Genomic DNA, 17,732 nt, shown 5'->3' with positions numbered 1-17,732 from the left:
GTTTCCTTTTGACTTCATGGCTTATAGCTTGTGGCTCAGGCAGAAAGATCATCTGTACTTTGAGAATCTGAAGACGGGATGATAATGATTCCATAAGTCTGGGCTAAATTTAAAACTAATGTTGGAGGCTTATGGTCTGAACATTACATGAGTCTGGTCTTGAGCCAAAGAATCATTAAGCCATGGAGCTTAACCAAAGGGATTTCAAGAGGTCACACAGCCATCCCTCTATATCCAGAGGGACAGAAGCCCCCTTTACTTCACTTAGCAACTTCGCATTTTCTGAAAAAAGAAATCATTACACTGCAGCTTAGTATCTTCTTCAGCACATGTTGAAAATATAAATAGAAATTGTGCTTCTTAAAAAACTATCAAATATAAATTAAGCTTTTTCAAATTCATTCCTTACATTTCAATACAATTCTTATATTTTTCTGGTCATTCTTCTATTATGATTTTCCAAATCCATGAAGCAATCAAACTTGTTATAGGTTTAGTATACTACCACTACTATCACCTCAGTGAAAAATCTAAGAATGCCTAACACAGTATTTGGCACATAGCACATGATCACTCAGTAGCTGATAAAGGTCATGACACCTAGCAGCCCATTCAAGGTCCACCTTTGAGGGTTATTTCCTCTTCTTCTCATTTGAGTTCATAAGGAACATCCACATCAAGCTGATTATGGGTCATTGAAACCCTTCTACATAGCAATTAAATATTTATAAGCAGTTACCATGATCTGAACTTTGTTTTACAGTTACATTTGGCCTCCCATTCCTAAGAAGTTTATCTTCCATTTGAATCTCCATTCCATACCTTTTGCAAGGCTACCATGTTATACAACTCCAGGGGCACCATAAACATCATGATCCATGTAGTTAGACCATGGAGTTATTTAGCCCTCTTGGTGATATTCAATGTACGGCCTGTACAGCTGTACACAATAGCTTCTTACAATTCAAGAAACATTTTAGCAAAAGGAGTCAACCCTTTTGTGAGAAGGGCCTGGTTGCATTTCCCTGAACTACTTGGGCAGGAAGGAGAGAAGCAGTTTTTGGCAAAATTCCTGATAGATATGAAAAAGTGAAAGCTAAGTCTTGCTCCCTGCAGAGAATTTCAGCAAATCTCAAAGAGGTGATATAGTAGAAACCATGACCTTTGAACCCCAGTGTTTAAGCTTCAAGATCTACTCATGGTTCTAATATTCTGGCTGGAAAGCCCTGTCCTGAGACCTTGGTCCAGGCAGCAGCAATTCTGATCCTGAAAAACACAAAATGATGCTTCTTCAAAGCCCAAAGAATGTATCTTTTTGTTGGAGAGCACCCCAAGCAAACAGCCTTCCCTCTTCCCTTTAGCTTCACTCTATCATTTAGCCAAACGCAAATTTTATTTACTTCCTCATATATTCTTAGACCATCAACACTAATTAACTTATAAGAGTTTCAGCTTTTCAAGTCCTTTAATTTAATTCTGCAATTGCAAATGTCTTAAACTAGCAACACTTTTGTTAAAGCACATTATGTTTAGAGCATAATGATTTCCAGCTGAAGTAGGTGTCAATCTCTGAATATCTAATTTAGACACAATGTTCTAACTATAAAATTAAACCAACAAGAAGTTTTTGATTTTTAGAAATCTCATATTTTAATATATATGATGACCATTTGTTGCTACCTAAGTTGGGGTTCTTAAAAGTCATTTTACATCCAGATGTGTCATTGAACTTTATAAGTATATTAGCATCACTTAACCATAAGATTTAAACATCCCTGAGAGATTATTTAGTTCAGTGACCTGTCTTCGCTCAAGTAATTATCCTAAATAGATGAGATCTCCTGCTTCTCCATAAGGAGTGATTACTCTAGAAGTAAAGACACTGAGTGTAGGGAAATGCTTCCAGGAGTCTGACTGGAAAGGGGGCCAAAGAGAGATAGGACATGGAGGGAAAACAGGATACAAAATGACTGGACTCTTGTTTTAAAGGTGGGAGAAATTTAATCATTATGATTTTGAGAGACAAGAGCCCACAGAGATGGAGACATTGTAAGCACAAGAGAGGAAAGATAATCACCAGGGTGCATCCCTGAGGAGGTTTCAGGGGATAGAACCCTGCACAGTGGAGGGATTAGTCTTTCACAGAAGGAGAAATGCTTTCTCTGGCTACAGTTTGTTTTGTTGAAGGGCAGAAGAAGTTCGTCTCCCTTTACTCTGACCACAGTATTATCTCAGGTCAAACCCCCAAAAAGTGGAGAAAATTCTTGGATTTAACTTACCTCTGGATACCACATCTTGATCTTTGTACTTTAACCAGCAGAGTATGTTCCCTTCCTCCACAATTATGCGTTAGTGTTCATGTGCATTATTTTTACTTAACTGCTCATAGCATGCCAAAAAAATTTTATGTTCTCTGTTTCTAAGATTTTTAAAAGAAATTTGAAATCCATTAGTACTTTTAATTGCTGCTCTTTCCTAACAGATGTGAACTTTTTTAAGTAGAAAGATTGCAGTGAGATGATTCAAAGCGGTAACGACATATATGTGGTTTTTAAAACCCTTGAACCAGAACAAAACTAGAATTTCAGAGCATTCTCTATCACTGCCCTGAAACTGTTCCCTTGAAAGTCACTATTCACTTATTTCTTGTGAAACCCAAGTCTTTTCTCTTGATCCCTTGCCAGACATGTCACTTTTAAATTCAACTCCACAAGCATTACTCAAGCATAAATTGGTGTGCAAAAACCTATGTGAGGCCATGGTGAGAGGCAGTGAATAAGACATAGCCCAAGCCTTCAAGTCATTTACAAACTAAAAGACCAACACACACACACACACACACACACACACACATACACACCACTAAGTATAATATAATGTAATAAGTGCTACACAAAGAATACGAACAAGGGGTTTGGAGAACCAAGGGGAGAACAACTAAGTCTGCCCAAAGAAGATCAGGAAAGCCACACAGGAGGGATTCTCCTGGGCCTTGAAGTATGAATAGGAGTCTGAGATTTCAGCTGTTGTGCAGCCCTCACAGCACTGTCTTCTTCACCACCAACTCCTCTTCCCCCCTTCTAAGGTCAGGTCTCCCCACTCTGTACCAACCCCAAGTATGTCCTCAGTTCTTCATTCTTCTCCAAATAGACTTGCTCCCTCTGTCAGCTCATCTCCTCTCTTTGCTTTTAATTATCAATATTCTGATGACGATGATGATGATGCCATCCCAAACTCTTTCCCATGGTCTTTCCCTCTGCACATGACATTTCTACCTGTAAGATGCTCCATCACTCAGAACTCAATAGTCTCAGAACTGCCCTCACTCTCTTGGCTGTGGCAGGTCTCCTGGGCCCTCTTCCTGGATGAACATGCCTTCCAAGATCTCTGAAGCCCATAAGGACCTCTCCCTTTCCCAAAATCTATCATTTTCCTATACTTGCACAGTTTAAACTTTTACTGCATACTATCTGCAACTGTTTCACCAGCTCACATCATTCCTCTCCAACTAAACTGCAAGTTCCTTTGGTTAAGAACTATATCTACTGCTTCTCTAGAGAAACTTCTCACTCCTCTCACTCATAATCACCCCATTTCCTTAGGGCCTAATCAGAGAAAGCAGACACACGCCTTCAGAGCTCCCCCTTGGCACCCTGTGCTCATGGCAGACATTACCAATTAGACACAAAATTAAAATTTGTCTCACAATTCTTTTCAACATGCCATTTCAGGCAACCATTCCCAAGCCAATGGAAATGTCTCTCAGGTTAAAATCTACTACATAATACCTTAATAGACACAGACTTGCTCTTTAATCCATATTTGTTGATCGGTTGAATTTTGGCCTTCTTAACAAGGTGGCCACAAAATTCTTAAAAACAATTTAATAGTAAATGTAGGTAACCGGCACTAGGTGTGGGGTTTATAAGAGAGGGTGTGACGTTTCATTGATAATATGTGCTGAGCTCCTGCTTCCACTTAAGATGTAGAAAGCTGGAAAGAACACTTTCTCCATCCTTACAATGAGGGAAAAGCGAGATAATATTGAAAGTCATAATTTTTCTTGAACCTACATGAGATCTGAGGTTGCAGGGCAAATAAGTATCCTGGAAACTAAGGAAAAACAAGTGCCTCCAAGAAGAACAGGACACAATCCCTGATTCGTCTGCGACAAAGGCCACCATACAAACTGGTAAGGAAAATTCAGCTAAAATTTTTAACCAATTGCTAAAGGCTGAGAGTGGGCCAGCATGAGATTATAGAATCTCTGGAAGCCACAGACACAGGGAAAACTCAACCATTCACAGGTTCTTTACAGACCTCATGGGGCACTCATAGAAGACTGAAAATAGAGTGAGAGACTGGAGAAAACCACCCTCAGTGGCACAGGCGTGGTAAAGGAGAGCAGTTGCCACCGCAGGAAAGGCACAAAGTCCTGCACAAAGTCTCCCCAAAAGGAATAAAAACTTTACATTTTTGTGGAAAGGGCAACAAACCCATTCACCCTCAGAGCATAGGTGAAGACCCATTGCAGCTGGGATAAAGAGGAAAAACCTCTATCTCTAGGGGAGCGACAGGAAACATGACGGACCCAAACCATTAAAGATCCTTAAACTTGGGAAGGTATAGACTACTGAGAAGGCCCTACCCTCAAAAACCAGGAGCACACAGCCTGCCAAAGACTGAAGCCAAATCCTGAAAACAGAACATTCCTCATCCCACCTTTCCAACACCAGGCTAGCAAGAATCAATTAGCAAGCAACAGCAGGGAAACAAGAGCATGAGAGAGAGAAAGTCTCTGAAGTGCAGACTAAATGGACAGGCTAAAACTTAAAATGGAACAAAAGCATTGGGGAAAAAGTTCCAGAAGCCTAACTCCAATCTAAGTTTAAAATCATTAGAAGAATTTGAAGCCGGTGGTGTTCTGAGGGTAACCATAGCAACGACAAAATCCTAATCAATTCCTGACTAGATTCATACAAAAATGTACACACACACAAACACACGCTAAGGGCCTAGAAAATAAAAGAGGTATGCCCATTTTGGCCATACATATATTTACTTCAACTGCTAATGTCCTACACAAGATATCCAGCTTTCAACCAAGAATTATGACACACATAAAAAAGAAAAAAAATACACTGCCCAGGGAAAAAGCAATCAACAGAACCATAGTCAGATATGACCTGGATGTTGGAACTTTCAGACATGGAACTTAAAAAAATTATGATTAATATGTCAAAGACTCAAGTGTAAAAGGTGGAAAGTATGCATAAACAGATGGAAAATTCAACAGAGAACTACTAACCAATATTCTTCATTGCATATAGATATAAAACCCTCAACAACATTCTATAAAGTTTAAATCAGCAATATATTTTTTAAAAAAAGAATATATCATGACCAAGTGGGATTTATTTTACAGAATGCAATGCTAATTCAATATTTGAAAATTAGTTGATGTAGTTTACCATACCAACAGATTAAAGGAGAAAAACCATATGATCATCTAAATAGTTGCAGAAAAACCCTCTAACAAAATCCAACATCCATTCTTGTTTAAAAAAAAAAAAACACTCAGAAAATCAGGAAAGGAATAGAAGAGAATATCTACAACCTGACAAAGAGCATCTACAAAAAAATCTACAGCAAACACCATAATTAATGGTGAATGACTAAATGCTTTTCCCTTAAGACTGAGAACAACGCAAGGTTGTCAACTCCCTCCACTGATATTCAACATTATCCTGGAAGTTCTAGCCACTGCAATAAAACAAAAAACATATATATTATTAAAAGAAGAAATAAAACTCTCTCCTGTCTATGTGATTGTCTATGTAGAAAAATCCCAAAGAATCTGACAAAAGCCTACCATAACTCCACCCTGCATCTAGTAGAATGACCAAAATCTGGAACACTGACAACACTAAATGTTGTCATCCAATGATCATGTGGAGCAAGAGGAACTCTCATTCATTGCTAATGGGAATGCAGAATGGTACAGCCACTTTGGAAGACACTTTGGCTGTTTCTTACAATATTAAACATACTCTTATCATACAATCAAGCAACTGGGCTCCTTGGTATTTACCCAAAGGAGTTGCAAACTTATGTCTCCACAAAAACCTGCACACAAATGTTTATAGCAGCTTTATTCACAATGGCCAAAACTTGGAAGCAACCAAATGTCTTTTCACAGAAAAACGGATAAATAAAATGTGGTACAGCCAAACAATGGGATGTTACTCAGCACTAAAAGGAAATGAGAAACTATCAAACCAAGAAATGACATGAAGAAACTTAACTGTGTGTAACCAAATGAAAGAAGCCAGTCTGAAAATGCTGCATACTATATGAGTCCCACTATATGACATTCTGGAAAAGGCAAAGCTATGAAGACAGTAAAAAGATCAGTGGTTGCCAGGGGTTAGGGAGAGGGAAGGATAAACAGGTGGTGAACAGAGGATTTTTAGGACAGTGAAGCTACTCTGCATGATATTATAATGGTGGATACATGTCATTGTACATTTGTCCAAACCCATAGAATGTACAACACCAAGAATGATCCCTAATGTGAACAATAGACTTTGGGTGATAATGATGTGTCAGTGTAGGTTCATCTGTTGTAACAAACGTACCACTCTGGTGGGGGATGTTGATAGTGGGGGAGGCTATGCAAGTGTGGAGGCAGGGGTATAACAAGAAACCTCTATACTTTCCTCTCAATTTTGCTATGAATTAAAACTGCTCTAAAAAATAAAGTCTATTTTTTAAAAAGCATCTATAACCAGTAAGTGAGTTAAGCAAGGTCAATGTACAAAAAAATTAATTGTAACCATAATTCAAAAAGAGTCATGTACCACAACGTTCACTGCAGCACTATTTACAATAGCCAGGACATGGAAGCAACCTAAGTGTCCACTGACAGATGAATGGATAAAGAAGATGTGGCACATATATACAATGGAATATTACTCAGCCATAAAAAGAAATGAAATTGAGTTATTTGTAGTGAGGTGGATGGACCTAGAGACTGTCATACAGAGTGAAGTAAGTCAGAAAGAGAAAAACAAATACCGTATGCTAACACATATATATGGAATCTAAAAAAAAAATTTTGGTTATGAAGAATTTAGGGGCAGGAAGGAATAAAGATGTGGTCGTAGAGAATGGACTTGAGGACACCACGGAGGGGGAAGGGTAAGCTGGGACAAAGTGAAAGAGTGGCATGGACTTATATATACTACCAACTGTAAAATAGCTAGTAGGAAGCAGCCGCATACTAGTTGTAAGGGGGAAGCCCCTTACAACTAGTATGAAAAAAGGAGTAGAGATATCTAACTCTGCCTCTTTACCTAGTAGGAATAGAGGGAGGAACAGAGGGAGGAAGGGAGGGAGGGTGAAATGCAGGAATTTATATGTGCATTACTGACACAGCATGCCTGTAGACAAAAGTTTTCTGCCATTAAGGCATCTAAGAATTCATGCTAACCTTAAAGTTTGTTCAATGTGGCACCTGGTAAAATCCATGTTAGTTTTGGTAATCCCTAATTTACTAATCCAAACAAACAGTCATGTCAATGAGGGATTTATTCTAGGCAGCCAAGGCACCATGTATTAGAGTCAATAAACATGAAAACATACACAGTGCATTCTTTGTAACCTAAGTGAGTCTAAATGGGGAATCTTGAAAGCTTAGCAAATTTCAAAAGTATCACAAGTCACATTTATTTGTTTCATCAGTTGGAGAAATGAGGACAAAGAGTTTTTATGCTAAGGAGAAGTTATATTCATCATTTCCACTTTAGAAATTTGCCCAAGAGTTTGATGTTTCCCAGGATTCACTGAGAATAATAAAACTTTGCTAGTTTACAAATTTCACACACAACACTTATTCTTATGACTTGAAACTATTAATTAAGGCCCTACAAGCAAATGGCACTGTGAAACTTGTCAGCTACTAGAGATTACTGCACTAGAGATTACAATCTCAATAGCCTGCATTTATATGAACAAACAGCACACAATAGAACAATGGAAAACTGCAAATAATAATTTAATTAAATTACTAATTCAATATCTTCTGTATGTAGCGGTATTATGTGACAAATATTGGAGTATAGTTTCGGAGCCTCAACAGATTCAGAAGGCTTTATCAACACTGAAAGAACCTGCCTTTTGAGTGGACCAGATTATTGGGTATTAGATAAAGGAGGCAGCAAGGTAGTTGAGAGACAATGAAATGAGGGGTCAGGGGAAGAAGAAGAAAGTATAAAGACAAGACTGTCTAGTCGAGGTAATTATTTTTAAGAAATTTTATTTTGAAGATGGGAGATTGTTAATAGTTTTTGGATCAAGTTAATAGTCTTGATCACCACTATGTGATTAAAATGGTGCCAGAGGAAAATTACTTTGCATGAGTGTGTTTGACAGATAATAAAGGGCAAGGGCCAGAGGCAAGGACATTAGTCTGCAAATCAGACAGAATAGATGGAGGCTATTCTGAGCTCTAGAGAAAGAGCAGATGGAGCAGAAGATGGCAAGAAGTGGAAGGTGTTGTGATCTGCTGTACAACACAGTACGTGTAGTTAACAATAGGTATGTGCACTTTAAAATATGTTAAGAGGGCAGATTTCATGTTAAGTGTTCTTACCAAAACACACACACAAGAACACAAAACATAAGGAAATTTTTGGAGGTGATGGATATGTTTAGAACCTTGGTTGTGGCAGTGGCATCACAGATATATGTATATGTCCAAACTCATCAAGATGTATATATTAAATGTGTGCAATTTTTGTCTACCAATTATGTATCAATAAAGCTTAAAAAAAGGACTACTTATATACAATAAAATACTACTCTTAAAAAAGTAGTGTGTCATTCCAGGAAATCTGCATGCTTTGCAAAAAAGGAAAACAAGATGAATCCAGGGCACAAACTAAAGGAGCCTCATGATTGTGAAAATCAGTGACACTGAAGATGCCTGTGAGATGAGACTTCAGAGACCAAAGAACATGCGGAAAGAGCAGATTGCCAAAACTTGAAAAAGATCAGAAGGGAGGTTAGAGAGATGACAAGCATTCCCTTTAATGCAAACATACCCATGGCAAACTTGGTGGAGTATATTTTTGCAAAATAAAAAGATGAAAACAATCTCCCCAGGCAAGGGAGTGACTAAGTCAGGTGTTTCCAAACTCTTTTTTTAGGCTCAGAACCTTTGTTCAAAGGATATCCTACATGAATATGCAAAGAAATACTGTGAATGTGAGTCTGCTCTGGCTAAGGAAGGAGTGCAGAGCCCCACCTGGTGAATGCCCTCTTCCCATCCTAGCAGTAGCTCCTGGAGGGAGTCTGTAGGATCTCAAGAGGTCCCTAACGCAAAGTTTAAAACCACTAGAAGTCACCCCAAAGAGATGTTTCCTTTCATGCTTTTGTGAAAATTTTCTGAGAGCGCTGCTCAAATTAACCCACACAGTAAATATCCTTAAAACACTGCCTCCTCAAACACACAGGGTCTGGGCTTATCCATCAACAGGAATCCTATTCATTCTTCTTTACTTAAATTCTTCAAGTGTGCAGTAATAAAGTGAACATCAATGTACCACCACCATATCTAATGGATGTGAACATTTAACCATATTTGATTACATCATTTTTAAAGAAATAAAATATTACAGAAACAGTTGAAAACCCCTTTCCCCTCCTTTCCAATCCTTTTCTTCTTCTGCCTCTCCTATCCCAGATAACCACTCTTCTGAGGCTGCTGTTTACTCTTGCTATCAGCAACTTCCTTCCTTTAATCTACATGCATATATCCCTAAATCCATGGTGTTATTTTCTATGTTTTTATAATGGCATGTATTATACTATATTCAACCTTCTGCAGCCCTGCTTTTTTCACTCAAGATAATGTTTTCAAGATTTATTCCTACTGATATACATATATACACACACACATATATACAGTAAGTCCCCTGCATACAAACCTTCAAGTTGAGAACTTTCAAAGACTTGAACGTGCGTTCCGTCAATGTCAGGCATGAGTGAAATTGCAGCTTGCCCTCCGTCTCCTATTGCTGATGATCCTTCAGCTCTACCATCTCCCACCTCCTCTCCCTCCTCCAATAACTCTTCTTGCCTGTTCACTTGATGCCAGCCCCTGTATGCCAGCTGTTATACAGTACTACTGCACTTTTCAAGGTACTGTACTGCAGGATTTTAAATGTTTTCTTTTTGTGTTTGTTTGTTTTTTATGTATTGTTTGTGTGAAAAGTATTATAAACCTATCACAATACAGTACTATATAGCTGATTGTGTTAGCTGTGCGCCTGGGCTAACTTTGTTGGACTTACGAACATGCTCTCGGAATGGAACTTGTTCGTATGTATGGGACTTACACATGTATATGTGTGTCTATATATATATATATATATATACACACACACACACACACACACACACACACACACATATATATGGTTTGCTTATTTTAAGGGCTAAATATTATTCTATTATCTAACTATCCCACATTTATTCATTTCCCTATTGTGGACATTTAGTTTGCTACCAATTTTTCACTATTACAAACAATGCTATAATGACCAGCCTGTACTTGTCGTATTGTGTGCATGTTTAAGATATTTTTTTAGGATATAACTGAAGTGGAATTACTGAACATAAACAAATGATCTTGATCTTTTAAGCCTCAGCTCAGTTGTCACCTGATTCAAGAGGCCTCTCCTGGCCTGGTTGAGCAGAGTGAAGAGCTTTCCCTTCTCTGGTCCCAAAAGATGTTGCAAATACTTCTATCTTGTCCTGCACTCACCACAGAGGTGTAAGTATCTGTTTGTGTGACTGTCTCCCCAAATGAGCCATGATCCCCCCGAGGGCAGGAATCCTGTGCCTAGCACAGAGTAGGTTCTTAGTCAGTGCTTGCTGAATAACAATTGAATTTAACTGACAAAAGAAGATGTGGTACATATATACAATGGAATATTACTCAGCCATAAAAAAGGACCAAAAATGCCATTTGCAGCAACATGGATGGACCTAGAGATTGCCATACCGAGTGAAGTCAGTCAGACAGAGAAAGACAAATATCATATGATATCACTTCTAAAAAAAAATGGTACAAGGAACTTATTTACAAAACAGAAATAGAGTCACAGATGTAGAAAACAAAATTATGGTTACCAGGGGGGAGAAGGGGACAGGGAGAGATAAATTGGGAGATTGGGATTGACATATACACACTACTATATATAAAACAGATAACTAAGGGACTTCCCTGATGGTGTAGTTGTTAAGAATCTGCCTGCCAATGCAGGGGACACGGGTTTGAGCCCTGGTCCAGGAAGATCCCACATGCCATGGAGCAACTAAGCCTGTGCGCCACAACTACTGAGCCTGCGTTCTAGAGCCCAGGTGCCACAACTACTGAGCCCACGCACCACAACTACTAAAGCCCGCGCACCCTAGAGCCTGTGTGCCACAACTACTGAGCCCATGTGCTGCAACTACTGAAGCCCATGGGCTGCAGCTACTTAAGCCCACGCACCTAGAGCCCATGCTCCACGACAAGAGAAGCCACCACAATGAGAAGCCCACGCACTGCAACAAAGAGCCCCCGCTCGCCGCAACTAGTGAAAGCCTGCAGGCAACAAAGACCCAATGCAGCCAAAATAATAATAATAAAATAAATAAAACAAAAGGCAGAGTAAAAAAAATAGATAACTAATAAGGACCTACTGTATAGCTCTACTCAATACTCTAATGACCTATATGGGAAAAGAATCTAAAAAAGAGTGGATATATGTATATGTATAACTGATTCACTTTGCTATACAGCAGAAACTAACACAACATTGTAAATCAACTATACTCCAATAAAAATATTTTTAAAAAAAGAAGTCCCTTGCCTGTGTCAGAAGTTATAGGAATGGCAGTGTAAACTCTGGGAGATGGCACAGATTCCACCTAGGGAGCTATACATAAGCCCAGGAAGGGGCCCAAATCAAGAATTTATGAGAAAAGAGATTGTACAAAATCTGGGGAGAATATGGAAATGAATCCAGGCCACCTCTGGGTCACACTGCAAACGCAACACCTTAGAGGACCTCATTTTAAGTAAAATAAGAAAACAGTACTAAAAGTAATAAAGATATTAGCCTGAAGCAAAAAACCAAGGTAAGAGGTCATAGATGATAGAGGAAGGACCAATAGTTAAGGCTAATAAAACTATTGAAGTAATTACAGGTCTTTAAGTCTCAATTTTGCCCTAAATGCATATATTTTTCAGTTGTGTGGCTTTGTGGGTAAACACACACTCTCAGAGCTTCTTAGCAGGCATGTGGATTAGTGTATCCTTATTTGACAACACCTAGCACAATGATAATTGTGAGCATCTTTTGACCCATTAATACCACTGCTAGAATTTGTCCTGTGAATAAATATATTTATAAAATCATTAAACAATTACAGTGGTAAAGCTTTAAACAGCCTAAGTGCTCAACAACAATTAATATATATAAATATATAATATATTAACATTATATATTAATGGCCATATAATATATATAGAATATTATATGGCCATTAAAAAGAATAAGTTAGGGTTACTCCTGGAAAGGAGTTACACAATGTGTTAAGCTGGGGAAATGTGCTGTTAAATTATAAAAACATAGAACAAGGCAATAATTCCATTTTTATAAAATGTATATACATGAGAAAAAGACACCAGAACATCAACGGTGGCTACCTTTGGGTTTTGAAAAGTGTAGGGGGAGTAGAATTAGCTTTTACTATTTATTTATGCCTCTTGGTGTTATTTGAATTTATGTGTGTGCTGCATTACCTTTATTTTTTCTATTTGTAAATGTCAAAAATGAATTGCTTGAGGTAGGTTATAATGTTTATCTATCTTAACAGTTATGATTGCTTTTACATTCCAAGAAGAGAATGAGGTGAAAAATCATGTATCCTCCTGTAGTCCACAAGGAATGCTGCAGCCTAAACTGCTTGTCCAGAATCTGGCTCATTTCCTAGGCTCCACATTGACTTAATACAGCACATCCTAACAAGGAATAATAAGAACAAAGCAAACAGTCCCTTGCTAGAAGACACTGAGCTTCTTTGCATTTGAATGAGCCCTGAGAAATCTTTCCAGCTTTTCCAGGCTAATCAGAACTCTCCTCAACTCAGGTATCACTTCAACTCATTTTTTAAAATCAACACTAATGGACAAAATACAAGGCAATTAAGTTCAGTACTACATTTCTTTAATATTTAGGTAACCAGCCTAGTACAAATAACAGTTGTTGTCTTTGACTATTCGAATTCACATCCATTCAAGTTGGGGTGGCAGACTTGGGTTTTACCTTGTGTACAAACAGAACAGAGACTATTTGACTCTAATCAAATGTCCTCCTGAGAGCTCCCTCTCCCTCTTTCCTTGTGTACAAGCTCTCCTAGCAGGGGTTGATGTATCCCTATGGGATTTAGGGCAATATTTTGTTGTTCTGATTGAAATGTGTGCTGTCTGGTCCCTATAGTTTAATTTAGAACAGTTAAGGTTCAGGGTACATGAGCTGGCAAAGCACATTACAAACAATGGTGGCAGAATAAACTGTAAATCAATCCACGCTAAATCACCCTGAAAATCCCTGCCAGTGCTGCAAAGCTATCCCCATTCCAGCCCTGCCTCCTCTCCCCCTCCATCTTCACCACAATAAGGAAGTCTCCATTGTTCAGTTTAGTAATGATTTTGCAGAAGCACTCATCCTTCCAGACATAAAACTTCACAGTCTTGGGCTGGGGTCAAGAGCAGAGAGGAAAAAGATGCTGAGAGGGGTGTAGCTCAGTTCATAATTGTTTTGCCCCACAAATGGGGAATGCTTTTTCTGTTTCCCAACTCTGATATTGACACATTAAGAAAATGTGTCACCACACCAGGCTGACTTAACTTATCAGAAATATTTGCTCTTTGGGTCATCTTCTTGTTTATTTATTTTGACTCCTGACTGGGCAGCTTCTTTCTTCCACACCCCAATATATGCATCTGCCCCATAAAACTACTTGGTCAAAGAGGATGAACTACCCCATAAAAGAATCTTCTTCAGCTACAACCTACAAGTATTCTAGGAACTCACCTTCCACATCTTCTATTGTTTTATAAATGGAAGAGGGCTAGGATAAGCAGCTCTTCCTGTTGTTCTGGGTAGGGACACTCACTGCAGGGCTGGTACAGACCACGTTTCCAAATTCCAAGGAAGTTATAAAGGCACGTTGCATGGCATCAAAATTTTAAATGTGTACATCTTTCCATCTAGCAGTTTCACTATCAGGTTTTTTCCAATAGGACTCTTTTCTCAAAAAGGCAAAGACAGGTATGTGAACACTGCTTGAAATGTAGTATAGTACAGCAAAAAAAAATTATAACCAACATAAATTTCCTCCAAGTGGGCAATAAATGCAATCTTGTGATAGATACCGTGCAACCCTTAAAAAGAAATGTACTTCTATATGAACTGATTCAGAAAAACTATCTTAAGATACAGCTAAATTTAAAAATGACTTGTAGAACAGATTGAATAGTATAAACCCATTTTTGTAAAATGCACATATGTTAGTATATGCATTTTTTAAATCAGGGACAATAGATGCAAAATCCATGATAACTGCTATCCCTGGGGGTGGAATTTCAAGGGAATTTTTCCTTTATTTTGGTATTGTTTAATTTTGTACAAGAAGCATATATTACTTTTCTAATCAGAAAATGTATACTTATATAAATACAAATATATATATAGCAAAGCATAATGTAAAAAATAGAATCTATCTTCTATTTTCCCTCATTTCTCTATCCATTCAGCAGTTATTAAAAGCCTGTTGACCTGTTGAGTACCACTGTGGCAGGTTCTGAGAATACAAAAACAAGGCTTTCATAGATGTTAAAGAGATAGAGCGGAAATGCCACTCCTCTGTACACCTCCATTAGAGCCCAGAATCTTGGGTTGGCTTCCCAATCAAGCAAGACAAAGGATTCAAATAATGACCTTGTTCAATTCAAGTTCTTTGTCTTTCCCTAACTCACCTATAGACATAAGGATGATAGCTGTCACTCTACAACTCAGGAGTTGGTCACTTGAGATCCCTCTAACCTCTGGATACTCAAATCTTCTTGGGGCTTACTAATAGTAGAACTATAATCACTAGCATTTATTCAGCACCTATTGCATGTCAGACGCTGCACCAAATTCTTTACTCACATTATCTCATGTCATCCTCAAAGCAGCCTTATGAAATAGTTACCATCACATATATTATCTTTTTTTTCTTAACGTAAATGACTGAAGAGACCTGCCAAGGTCATTCAGCTAATACATGGCAGAGCCAGGACTGCATACAGCCCAAATCTCCAGACCCCTATAGCAATGATAGGCACACAGTTGGTGCTCACACCAGGAGTGGTCACTGCAGTAGCTGGTAGTTCTAGTAACATTTGCTAAGCTGTCACCCTGTGAAAGGAAACTGACAAAGCAAGGGAAAAACAAAACATAATTATAAGATTTGGAAAGTCCATGCCAGTATCCTGTCAAACTCATGATTTATGAAAAGCGTTAATGAAGTATAAACAATTCCAGGTGGGTCATTCAATCAAGCTCTTGATGGTGTGCTTTCACTGTTCGGAATCTGGTGGTTACTGAATTGAATACTAATTCCTTATGGGAGAAAACTTCAGACTGAATTACGTTGTAATTATGAACTCAGGAAAGGGGCTGGCATATAAGCGTGTCTATGTGTTGACTGTGTGCGTTGGCTACAAGACCAGTACTATTGCATCAAGCTCTCACCGAATGCAGGATGCTCTGGATTCAAGTCCAAGCTTTGATTACAGGATTTGAAATGTGAACTCACCTCACCTTCAGTTTCCTCCCCAGCCAATGAAGACACTGGAGCTGCTCACCTCAAAGCGAGACAATGTGTAGAAGCCAATGCAACAGGCAATCCTTGCTGGGTTTCCACCTCTTAACCCTTAAGGTTCAACTTCCTCCCCAGTTTCATCCAATGAATAATCTTCTAGCATCTAGCATATGCTTGAAACTATGCTTCAACACAAATTCAAAAATGCACATCTCTACCCCTAATTAGTTCCAAATCTGGTCATGAAGTTCAATTCTATTAGAAAGTCTACAGATAGTTTCCCAGATAGCACACTTTTAGCATGCCACTCCCTTCTTAAGAATTATTAAAGGCTGCCTACCTATTCTCAGATTTCAAACAGAAAAATCTACCCACCTTCTGGCCCAAAGCATGACCTCTTTCCTTTATAAAATTCACAGCTGTCTTTCCTCAACTCTGAATGACTTCAGCACAGTACTTAAAATCTGTTTTAGATCTCAGAGTTTGTCGCCCCCGCATGCTAGGTACACAATTGGATCTTAAAGACATTTTGATCAAAATAATAAAGAAAAAGCAATTACAAATGGGGAAATGGGGGATTATTATTAAGATATTCTCATAATGAAGTTAGTCTTGTTTTACTTACTATCAAATTGCCATTTCTCATATGCTCCTGGTGTTTTTAGAACCAAACAGGTCCTCAGAAGTCACCTAATTCAACCTCTCATTGTCCAAATAAGCAAATTACCATGCAGAGAGAGAAAATTATCTGTGGATTGAACATCCATCCACTTATTTGATAAATATTTATTGAACATATATGGCATGCCAGCACTATTCTAGGCCCTGGGGAAATTGACAAAAGTCCCAATCCTCATATAGTTTACACTATAATGGGAGAGAAAGACAATAAACAACAAATCAATATATGCTAAAATTTCAAGAAGAAGTGAGTGTGATGAAGAAAAAAAGGAGTAAAAAGGTGGTGGGGTTGGCATGTTACTTTAGATAATATGTCAGGGAAAGGAAGCAACCAGTACAAAGGTCCTGAGGCAAGAATGAACTTCGTGTGCTTAGGGGACTAAGACTGGTGTCCTTGGAGCATGGCATATGAGGAGTAAGAGAATTTAAAGAAGTAGAAAAGGGCCATGTTGTTAGAGCCATGTAAGCTATGATAGACTCTGGGTTTCACTCAAAGTGTGATAGGAAACCATCTGTAGAATCTTAAGTATAGGAGTGACATGATTTTATTACCTTTCTAAGAGATCATTCTGTGTAGAACAAAAGGAACTCTCATTCATTGCTAATGGGGATGCAAAATGGTACAGCCACTTTGGAAGACAGTTTGGTGGTTTCTTATAAAACAAAACATACTCTTAATATACGATCCAGTAATTGTGCTCCTTGGTATTAACCCAAAGGAGTTGAAAATGTATGTCCATACAAACACCTGCATACAAATGTTTGCATTAGCTTTAGTCATCATTTCTAAAACTTGGTAGCAACCAAGATGTCCTTCAGTAGGTGAATGGATAAATGAAATGTGGTACATCCAGACAACAGAATATTATTCAGCACTAAAAATGAATGAGCTACTATCAAACCATGAAAAGATATGAAGGAAACTTAAGTGCATATTACCAAGTGAAAGAAGCCAATCTGAAAAAGCTACATACTGCATAGTTCCAACTATACTGACATTCTTAAAAAGGCAAAACTATGGAGACAATAAAAATATCAGTGATTCAGAACCAGAATTTAAAAAATCTTAAAATTTGTATGGAGACACAAAAGACCCTGAATAGCCAAAGCGATCTTGAGAAAGAAAA

The sequence above is a fragment of the Monodon monoceros genome, unplaced genomic scaffold (assembly GCF_005190385.1).
Source record: "Monodon monoceros isolate NGI ecotype Baffin Bay Population unplaced genomic scaffold, NGI_Narwhal_1 Super_Scaffold_21, whole genome shotgun sequence".
In the NCBI taxonomy this organism is placed as follows: Eukaryota; Metazoa; Chordata; class Mammalia; order Artiodactyla; family Monodontidae; genus Monodon; species Monodon monoceros.
Note: the sequence above shows the minus strand (reverse complement) of the source record.